Source organism: Amblyraja radiata, chromosome 25 (assembly GCF_010909765.2).
Source record: "Amblyraja radiata isolate CabotCenter1 chromosome 25, sAmbRad1.1.pri, whole genome shotgun sequence".
Classification (NCBI taxonomy): Eukaryota; Metazoa; Chordata; class Chondrichthyes; order Rajiformes; family Rajidae; genus Amblyraja; species Amblyraja radiata.
Window position 1 is genome coordinate 26,985,737 of NC_045980.1, and position 11,698 is coordinate 26,997,434.

Sequence of the window (11,698 nt, forward strand, 5' to 3'; positions counted from 1 at the left end):
GCTAAAAAAAAATGTTGGCTGTTGAATTTGTTAATGACATGAAGAACGAAACAAGGCCACCGTGGATGTGGATAGTTCCAGTGAATGGGCAAAGGCCTGGTAAATGCGGGATGTGGGAACATGTGAAATGTCAATTTTGGCAGGGTAAGTGATACAAAAGAATGTTCTTTACAATATAGACACAAAAAGTTGAGGTAACTCAGAGGGACAGGCAGCATCTCTGGAGAGAAGGTATGGTTAACGTTTCGGGTCGAGGACCTTCATATTTACATTTTGACAATTTTCAGTGTTTTGAGATGCAGAATTATTTCGATTTGTTGGTGAGGATACGCTAGAAAGAGGTACAACAACTACCTAGGAAAGGTAACAGTGTTAGCATCCAACGCCAGAAAAACCGAATACAAAAGAGAAAGGGTCCTAGTGTTTCAATTATACTTCATCGCAGAATCGAGCAGAGTATTGAAATGTAAATGCCTTTGAAGCAATTCAGAAAATTATTACTAGTAGACCCATATCTGCAACGAGTGAGTTGTTTAATGAAGAATTGCTCGACGATTAGTAGCGTGAGCGGTGCTTTAATTGAAGCACAAGTGATTATGCGGGGTCTTAACAGCATGTGAAGGGCGAGGACAATTCGTCTGGGGTAATCTAAAACTAAACGTCACCGGTTACACAAAAATAAACGCCTACTTCAAAAAGTGAAGAAACAAAACACATCTCTCAGAATGGAGAAAGCCTCATCAATTACGTTTCTAAAAATGTGGTTGAAGCAGTCTTTATTATTTTCCAAAGGTAGAAATATTGCTAATAAACAAGGTGGGGTAGTGATATGTTACCAGAGGTGCATGGGACTACAGATCAGTGGTTACAATCAGATTAGCCACCATTTTATTGTTTGGTGAATTAGCTTCAAGTGACCGAGTGCGGATGTGGAACAACATCTCCTCCCCATTGACCAGCATCTCAAGGCTGCGCGCTTTACACCCACAGCTCCAAAGTCATCTATTGATCCACCCCCAACACCATTCTGTTTGGATGAATTACTGATGGTGCTGCGTCAACATAGAGAAGAGAGACGGAACACTTGGTTGAGTGGTGTCAGAACAATAACCTTTCGCTCCAAAGCAACAAGACCGAACTGGTCGCTGACTTCAGAAAGAGGAAGTCCGGGGACCTCAGGCCAGTTAGTTTTTGATGGAGCAGTGGTGCAGAGAGTTATCAGCTTTAAATGCTAAGCATTAACATTGTGGATGACGTGTCCCGGGCCCAGCAAACAACTGCATCCGCGAAGGAGCGTCAATGCCTCTACTTTCAAAGAATTTTAAAGAAATACTTTTTGTCTCCAAATACTCCAGCAAACTTTTACAGATCTACTACAGAAAGTACATCACCCGGTTCAAGAACAGTTACTTGCCTACAACTATCCAGCTTTTGGAAGGACCTACATAACCCTAATCTTGCCTCAATAACGGGACACTATGCCCCAAAACTTGTACACTATCGACATGTTTTATTATTATTATGTTTTTGGCCGCAATCTTGTTTCTTTCTTTCTGATGTACATGTATAATGTATGTATCATTTATTCATGTGTATTTCTGTCACAGTCCACGTGTCTGCGATGTTTCTGCAAACAAGAGTTCTCGGTTTAAAATGAGTTGTAATTGGATTTTCTGTTTGTTTCTTTTAAGAGAACAATGTTCAGTTATTTATGTCATACGTCGTTGTTTAAATCTTTATGACTTTCATTGACACTCAACACCTTGGCAAATTGGATAGATGGAAAACCTGGGGCTAAAATCCTGGAACCAAAATCCACTCAAATGTACAAAATCCTGTTTGCAACTGTCTTCATTGTTTGTCCAAAAAAAATATTAAAGGCTCTCCCGGAGGTAACATTCTCATTATTCACATTCAGTATTCACGGGCATTTTGGCCAATGATTTAATTCTCCTCTATCCCCATAACTAGTTGTGTTCTGTACCAACAGCAATATATTCACATCAACAATCATGATGGAATAGCGGCTTACACGCAGGAGAGAGAGAGAGAGTATTCAGCGAGCACTTCAAACTTCCATATGACAGGAGAATGAGTAGGTAAATGATGGATGAAATCTATCACAGAGAAGTATGAGCTTGTATTGTATGGTAACTCCCTTCGTGTGTGGAAGGGAGGGGGAGGGGGATGCAATGTGGGTTCATAGTGCGCAGGAACCGAGGGACTTTGGGTTCATGAGCACACATCTGCAAAGGTAGAAATATATATCGCGAGAGTAGACAATAGACTACAGACAATAGGTGCAGGAGGAGGCCATTCGGCCGTTCGCGCCAGCACCGCCATTCAATGGCTGATCATCCCCAATCAGTACCCTATTCCCGCCTTCTCTTCATATCCCCTGACTCCGCTATTTTTAAGAGCCCTGTCTAGCTCTCACTTGAAAGCATCCAGAGAACCTGCCTCCATCGCCCTCTGAGTCAGAGAATTCCACACTCACCACTCTCAGTGAGAAAAAGTATTTCCTCGTCTCCGTTCTAAATGGCTTACTCCTTATTCTTAAACTGTGGTCCCTGGTTCTGGACTCCTCCAACATCGGGAACATGTTTTGTGCCTCTAGCGCAGTGGTTCCCAACCTTTTTTTGGCCATGCCCCACCTAATCACCTCTAAAATCCTGATCCCCCCCCCCCCCCCCCGCGGTGATATATAATTCTTATCATTTAAAAAGTGAACTCCGTTTCAGCTGAAGAAGCTTAAAATGCCAATACCTTGGTTTAAACAAGCTTCAAAACAACATGGCATCCATGAAAAAGAAAAATGAAATAAACAAAAGACAGTTAAAGTTCTGAGCAAGAAATTACTAAAAAATTGCCAAAAAAAAAGAAAAATCAAATTTCCCCCACGTTGGGAACCACTGCTCTAGCGTGTCCAAACCCTTAACAATCGTATATGTTTCAATTAGATATCCTCTCATCCTTCAGAGTGTACAAGCCCAGCTGCTCTATTATCTCAGCATATGACAGAGTAGTGAGCAAAAACCTGTGATATATGTGGGGTTTCAAAGAACGAAGTATCGAGTAAGCGGAGAGGTTACCTCTCAAGCTTTGGTTAAATCGTGGCAGAATCGGAAAACTGTGAAAGAAGAATATTTTTATGCAGTGAAAGATTCCTCCTATTCGCTCCCTGCAAAGGTGACGGAAGTGAAGATAAGCAATTGTTTCAAACAGAAATCACACCACGCAAAGGCCTTGACCACATATCCTGACATATTTCAACAGGGAAGGTGTGGAATCTAAATTATGTTAAGTGTCTGGAATATTTCAAAAGAAACATCAGTTTGTATGATTGATTATTACAAAACAACTGGATCCCAAATATATCCTTCAAGGGGAAAATAATCCAATTATTGATGATCTGGCCTGTACGTGAGCTCAGACACAATATTGCGTTTGACCCATTTCAGAATTGGCCGTGTTGAGCTTCATCGCAGATGTAAGGTACGGCAGCGCCATCTACCGTTAGCATCGGAGACTGCATCAGTATATTCTGCCCACGCGGTCAAATGGTCAATTTCTTTTTTTTTTGTCACTTACATTTATTTGATTTTTAAGAGATATATACAAAACCGTGCAACACCATCACCACAAATAAAACAAAGTAAGAAAAACAACAATCAAAATAAAAAAATAAGTAGATAGGGGAGAAAAAAAGAAGTAAAAAAAAAAAAAATTTGGAATAAGACCGTGTGGTTCACTTTACCAACTTAAAAAAAGAAAAAACATTACATTGATTAGTTATCTGGAGATAATTCAATATTCATACAAACATACCATCTAGTTCTATATAACGCAATCTTCCCATATCTAGCTCGGCATTTATCTAATTGGTGTCATGGCTCAAATAAATGGTCCATTATTCCCGGATCTTCTCAAATGAATTCTCCTTGACTCTCAAGGAATATGTCAATGTCTCCATATTAAAGATGTCTCGCACAATTTCTAACCACTGTTCCTGTTTTGGACTTTTTTCATTAAGCCACTGCCTGGTAAAGACCTTCTTACTTGCTGCAAGCAAAACTTTAATCAAATATGTATCTTTTATTTTTACAATATCTTTAATACGCCCCAGATACATCACATGGCAGGTATTTGGGATTTTATAACCCAAGATATTTTTTACAGCTGCATTAACATTTTCATAGTATGGCCTTATCTTTACACAGTTCCAGAAAATATGTGAGTGGTCTGCCTCCGTACTCCCACACAGCCTCCAACAGTGGTGTTGGACAGCAAGTTGGCTGCTTATACAAAAAGCGAGATAGATTCTTCCAGCAAAATTCTTTCCATACAAGTGAGCTTGTGGAAGGACATTGTGTTTCACACATTTGATACAATTCTTCTTCTGTTATCTGAATCTTTAATTCTGCTTCCTATTTTGTTTTTATGTAGAGCGTTGATTCTCCCCCGCTTCCCATCAGAGCTTGGTAGAAAGCAGAGTTGACCCGAGACCCCATCTGTTTGTATGCATCCACAATCACCTTGATTCGGGAAGGGGGCGCTGCACTGCAGCAGCCTGTCGGCAGCGTGTCCGTTTTTCCCCCAACTTTTTTTATTTTTTTAGTATGTTTAAAAGTCTGTTTTTAATGTTTCTTTGTGTGTTTTGTGTGGGGGGTGGTGTGGGGAGGTAAGGGGGAACCGTTTCGGCCGCCTCCTCCATGGAGAGGCGACTTTTTCCAGGTCGCCTCCCCCGTGGCCTAACATCGAGGATCGGGCGGCCTTTCCCGGAGACGCGCCCGGAGCTTCAGCGGCGGGCGCAGCGTGGACTCTCGGCGCGGAGCGGGTGAGACCTCACTGGGGTTCGCTGGAGGGGAGCGCTCCGTTACGCTGGCCCGCGGCAGCCGGCAGCCTGAAGCAGCGGTCTGCAGAACTCCAACTGGTGCGGCATCTACAGTCCGGGATCCCTCGTGGAGGACCCGGGGGGAAGAAAAAGCTTCCACCGCCGGCCCGCGGCCGTCTTCTACCGCGGGTGCGGCATGGACTTACCATCTCCCCTGGAGGGGAGCTTCGACCGCCGGCCCTGCAGACTGCGGTGCTTCCGGCTGCGGCACGGCAGGTACTTTAAAACTTTGACCGCCGGCCTGCGGCCTACACCAGCCTGAAGCCGCGGTCTCTGGTTGGGAAGAGCCGATCCTGGACTCACCTTGACTTTGACTTTGTCCCTTACCATCTGGACGCCCGCAGCAACGGCTGTGGAGGGTGGAGGTCCCGACCACGGGGGAAAATGGAGGAGGACTGGCCAAGTTCTGTGCCTTCCACCACAGTGATGAATGCTGTGGAGGATGTTTGTGTAAATTTTTTATTGTGGTTGTGTGTTCTTTATTACTGTATCGCTGCTGGCAACCCAAATTCCACCGACCTTGGTTGTGTGACAATTAAATTATATCTATCTATCTATCTATCTATCACATTATTTGAAGTTTCATCTAGCTCTGGCCTTATCTCTTTTGTAAAGTAGTCTCTTAATTGCAAGTATCTAAAAAAATCTTTGTTTTCGAGACCAGACTTTGACTTTAAATCTTGGAAGCTCATAAACTCGCCATTTTCTGAAACTGTATACATTGCCATTATGCCTTTTTGTGCCCATTCTTTGAATTTTGAATCACACACCCCTGGCTTAAACTTTGAGTCATATGCGAACCACTTCAATGCGTGAACCACTCTTTTTAATTTGTATTTTACCACTACAACATTCCATATTTCTAACGTAAATGCTACTGTTGGGTCCATAGCATGTCTCAAAGCCCCTCTCAGATATTAGTCTCCCACCAAAATCTGGATCTGGTAACCCTGTATCTCCCTTTCAATTTCTTTCCATCGAGATTCATAATCAGGTCTACACCAACAGAGGTCTGAGTTGAGCTGCATAAAAGTATTTCCTCAGATTTGGTAAAGCCATTCCACCCTTGCTTTTCGGCAGTTGAAGTGTTGTTAGTTTTATTCTTGGTTTTTTTGCTATTCCAAATGAATCTAGAGATCATTTTATCCCAGGCTGTGGATTTATCTCGGGGGACATTAATTGGGAGAGATTGGAATAAATATAGTAGTTTAGGTAGGATATTCATTTTTACCGTTTGTATTCTGGCACTGCAGTCTAGAGGAAGGGTCGACCACCTTTCAACATCCTTTTTGATGTTTTCTTCAATTTTGTTATAATTAGTTTCAAACAAGTTGGAACGTGTTTTGGTTATAGTTACACCAAGATACTGCATCGTTTTAGAATTCCATTTCAGATTATATGCATCTCTGATTTGTTGGGATGGAGAATAATTGAATGAAAGAATTTGTGTTTTTTGTTATATTCAGTTTATACCCTGAGTAGTATCCATATGTTTCAAATAGGTTCATTAGATTTGGGAGACCTATATCTGGTCGTTCAAGAAAAATAATGATATCATCAGCGAAAAGACCAATTATATGTTCTTTCCCCCCAATTTTGTCCCCCGGCAGGTCTTCTCTCTGCCTTATTGCTTGTGCTAAGGGTTCAATATACAAAACGAAGAGAGTAGGAGAAAGACAGCATCCTTGCCTTGTGCCCCTCTCTAACTGGATCCTTTTTGATATGTTTCCATTTACCTTAATCCTAGCTGTAGGCTCCTGATATATTGTTTTAATACACCGAATTGCATCTTGGACAATACCAGCATTTTCACATCAAGCAGTTTACATTTGCCTCCCCATAAATGACAAGAACTGTAAATATACCAAAGGTGCTGCAGATTATGTCAATATTTTTGGATTGATTCAGCATCTAAGAGCAAGATAACTGCAGGGACCACAGAACATCGTCGAATGCAGCGCCACTTCATGCAAGATGAACATTTACTCGAAGGTACATCTTGTGTTATTGTGAGCAGCCAGACAACTTTATTTTACGGTACAGAGATGAGTGCTCCTGCCCACCAGCCCCCCGCATTCCTCTGCCAACTGGGCTTCTTTTTGTACAGGTCTACGTGACTACGTGAAGAACCCGCTCAGTGCGCAGGCGCGGCATTACGCCAGCAGTGCAACAGCGGCAGCGGGAGTTAGGCTCTCCCGCTACAGAATGAAACGGACCGTCAGGTGAGTATCCTGAGGTCGGGTTTCTTTTACAGGGGAGCCCCTTTTTCTGCTTGTGTTTTACAGGCAGAGAAAAAAGGCTCTGGAACAAAACTGTCCCCCGTTCGAGGAGGAACGTTTCCCGTCGGGAAGGGGGGCAGCAACAGGCGGTAGGAGCGACCCGGTGTTCCGCAATTCCCCGACACCGTGCCGAGGCCAGCCCGATAGCGGGCTGGATGTATAGCCACCCGAAGAGGCATCCGGCAGGTGTTCCCGATTTGGGACGGGACGTCTCTCCACCCGCACGGGGGGTGAGAGAGCCGCCTGAGCTGCTGGAGCGGCTCTGGGTGCAGGTGCGGCTCTGGGTGCAGACGCGCTGCTAGAGGGGCGCTCTCGCTACTACAAGGCACAAAAGCTCCAGAAGAAGGCGGTAGGAACAATTACCGGGCGTACCGCTATCCCCACACCGCGCCGAGGCCAGTCCCGCTAGTGCCTGAACTGCGGTCTGGATGTTCAGCCATCCGAAGAGGCATCCGGCCGGTGGCTTCCGACTTGTCGGAGGGGACGTCTCTCCACCCGCATGGGAGAGAGACAGCCGCCTGAGCCGCTGGAGCGGCTCCTGGAGCAGGAGCTCCTGCGAGACACGCTACGTGAGGGGCAGTCTCGCTGGAGGGTTCAGGCATACCCTCCACAGTGCGTAGGCACTGCCCATCGCTTCCTCCTTAGTGTGGTTAGCTTTGGGGTGACCAGTGGCTGGGCTGGTCATGAAGAGGGGTCACTGGCTGAACAATATCGGGAGTATGCTTGAGGTACAGGATCAGGAAGAGCTGCTGGGTGTGGCCGCTATGTGGCTCCACCACTAGCGAGATGGCTTTTCAGTCTCAACTGATGGCCAGCTTACTACCTGTCTTTTCCAAAAAACCTCTCCAAGACAGGTAGCCATGAGGCGTTGGTTTTATCACGCCTCCCCTAAATTGCACTTACTCAAAGTGCCCGCCATTATTGGGGGATACATTGAGCAGCGCATTTAACCTAAATATTTTAAAAATGCATTTGGTACCCTGACGTCGGCTATCATGTCCACCTGCTCATTCCAGAAGGGCAGGGTAGTATGGCAAAACACCTGACCCTACTGTTCAACGGTATACCTCATAACTTCTCAAATGAACTCACAAACCTGCCCTCAATCTATGAAATTAACAGGACTATGAGAACGCCGACCTCACAAGCACAGATCCTGCTACCTGGCACTTACCAAACCAGTCCTAAAAAACTGGACGAAGTGTTCAAACTATTCGGCACAAGAGGGAAGAGTCTGGAATGAGCACCACACTAAACCAGACAGCAGTACCTCTACGTGTCCACCAGGGGCGTCTACCTCATGGTACTGGTGAAAGCTCGGGGCCTGCATGCCAAACCCGTAGCATTTTAAGCCACGGCCCAGAGCAGGCCCCAGGGGAAATGCGCCACCCCCCCACCAAACATCGTCCCTACAAGAACAAGGAACCAGAAACCGAAGAAAACAACAATGAAGACAGATAAGTATGGTTCCTACCATCACATAAAGGTTAAGGGTTGTACTAACAAGGGGTGGGTGAATCACGCCTGGTTAGGAAGCTATCACTCTTGGTAGTTATATACCAAAAAATAAATACAAGGGGAATAGAATTAATATCTTGCCACCAATTCAGCAAGCACCCCAAGGGGTCTACCCTCCCACGATGGTGAATGTCGCACCGTCATTGATAAACCACTTGAGTATTTCACCAGGTATACCCATTCATGGGATTTGTAACTACTACCATGGATCCAAGGATACTTTAGGGTAGACATCGACCTTGAAGATGCACACTATTCAGTACCTTCTCATATAAGTTTCGGATATACCGCAATTACCTGGATGGAGTAACCATGATGAGCGTTGCGGCATTTAAGTCAAAGTTATCCAGAATCAACTAGCCCTGACACTTAGAAACATTCCGTCATGGCATGTCTATATATTAACGACAAACTATCCTTGGATACAGCTTTAGCTGCATCGCTTCACGGCCTTTTGGCTAAGATCAAGTGTAGTACCTGTTCTTATCAGTTTAATAATCTGATACGTCCCTTATCTAGGGACCATATATTAAATTGAATTTTGGAACAGGGAGATGGAATAGGGGCTTGCTCCGTCCACTCCACGCATCGACCCAGTATTGCAGTGCCTCTGGGAACGGTGCACAAAATATATATCCATATATTTACGTTGACCATCCACAACTTTGTTATCTAGTATTCATTAAGACTATCAGTCATGGTGCATTAACCACCAATCAACTACGTGGCAAAGTAATTGGGATATAGCAGCATTACCAGCTACTGAACTTTGTACCTTTCCTATGAGCTGAGATACTAGTGTTCAAAACTATCTCCATACCTGTAATATGGGGGCAAATGGATTAATCTGTAGTGTTATCATGGAATTTATCGGCAGGAAGGATTATGGTTGTACACTTCCACCTGTTTTGAGTAACATCTGATGTGTCCTGGTGTGTTACTGAGCTTGTAATACTTAATGCCAATATGAATTGACTTAAACATGTTATATATTAACTTACTTAATTCTAGTGAAGCATTTGCTCAGTAATCCACCAAATTTGCATGTTCGTTTATAAGATAACAACATCACAGTGGTGGCATATACCAAACCACTTGGGCGGAGAACATCGATATTAGGTGACAATTTATTAACAATTGGAAACCGTATGTCGTCAAACATGTTTGACCATCAGTAACTCACCTATCAGGTGAGCTAAATACTGTAAACATACATTTAAACCAAAAATATTTGCTGAAATTACTAAGCAATATGGACACCAGATATCGATTCCTTATATCCAATTAAATCACCACGTACTAACTTACGTCACATGAAACCAATCTCAAGGCAGCGGCAATGGAGACATTCCCGCGTATTGAGGGGTGGGGGGAACCTAATCTCTATGTTTTCCTTTCCTTCTACCTCTTCAATAGGTACTACGGCTTCATCAGTCGGGTACTACGCAAATTACAGTGGACCAAGTCCACAAGCATGGTTCCCAGTGATCCTCGACATGGTCATTAAAAGAATTGCAGAATTGGGAAGACCATTGCTGTGCTTGGATCAGCAGCACTATCAACCTGATGACAGCATTCCGTCGCATATCCTAGGGAACATACCTGAGGAGCATCAAGAAATGGTACACTGTTTTCCAAAACAGGAATCACACATTCAACTATAACAAAAAACTGTACTGGAGCTCCTGGCAGGTCTTCACCACAATGAAGGACATGTTCTGTCAGCCTACTCAACTTGGGTACCGCTCACTGGTGATCAGATACAGGAGAGGTATATCAATCCATTCCCCAGAAATAGGTACGCCCAAATTGGGATGTCAGTGAAATCCTGACATACCTTAGGGGATGATCACCAGCCATGTCACTCACCCTGGAACAGCCTACCCTGAAGATGGACATGCTGGTGGCCTTACATCAACACAAAGAGCCAGCTCTCCCATCTACTGCGATGGGACAACATGGTTATAACACCAGATAGTGTCACATGCCCATTCAAGGGTTGGCCAAACAGAACAGACCAGGAACATCAGGTCCAGTCATGAAATTCCGGGCATACCCACCTGAACCACGTTTTATGTGTCATGACCCACTTAGAGATCGACACAATAAGGAATACCGAGGGAGAGGGAAAAGCCTTATGGGTCAGCCACAGGAAACCTCATGGTCGGGTGACGAGCTAAACTATCTCTAGTGGCTCAAGCAGGTACTGGGAGTTGCTGGAGTAAATACTAACGTGTATAAATTCTTATTCCACCAGGACAGCTTCCACGTCAGTAACTAAGAGGATGGACGAGCCTATGGACCACATCCTGGCTACTGCAGGGTGGTCTAGGGAGTATACGTTCCAAACTTTTATAACAAACCACTGACAGAACCTGTATCGTTTGCAGAAAAAGAATCTGCAAAAAATATATAATTTAAGCCCGGGGGAGCAATTGGTCTTGTTGTTGTTAATAACACCATTATTGTTTTTACAAACAGATTCATGGTTGATTACGATAACATACTTCCTCCCTCGAATGACTTCGGCAGCGAGTGAAGTATGAACTGTTACGGTTTGAAATCACAGAGCTTTGAAGTCTTCACGTAGTCACTCACGTGACTCCGAAGTAAAATAGTAAGATTAAACGAGAATTTACCAGTTTGAAGTTTGATCTGTATTTTATGAGGAGTTACGATGAGGGATTACGTGCCCTCCGCTCCCACCCTCATTATATGGATCAAACTAATAAATTGATGTCTCCTTATCTTTACTATGTTTACTTCAAATAACTGTGTCTATCTGTGATTCCACACCGCTGCTTGGAAGTATGCCGCGCCTGCGCACTGAGCGGGTTCCTCACGTAATCCCTCATCGTAACTCCTCATAAAATACAGATCAAACTTCAAACTGGTAAATTCTCGTTTAATCTTACTATTTTACGGTACAGAGATGAGTGCTCCTGCCCACCAGCCCCCCGCATTCCTCTGCCAACTGGGCTTCTTTTTGTACAGGTCCCGATCATTT

The 11,698-nt window shown here is 44.2% G+C and overlaps 1 non-coding gene across 1 annotated transcript; it reads left to right on the forward strand.

Annotated features, from left to right (window-relative positions):
• The first annotated feature begins 9,129 nt into the window (after positions 1-9,129).
• Positions 9,130-9,321, forward strand: LOC116987689. The gene has a single exon (XR_004415757.1). It is a non-coding gene; the product is annotated as a U2 spliceosomal RNA (small nuclear RNA).
• The last annotated feature ends 2,377 nt before the right edge of the window (positions 9,322-11,698 follow it).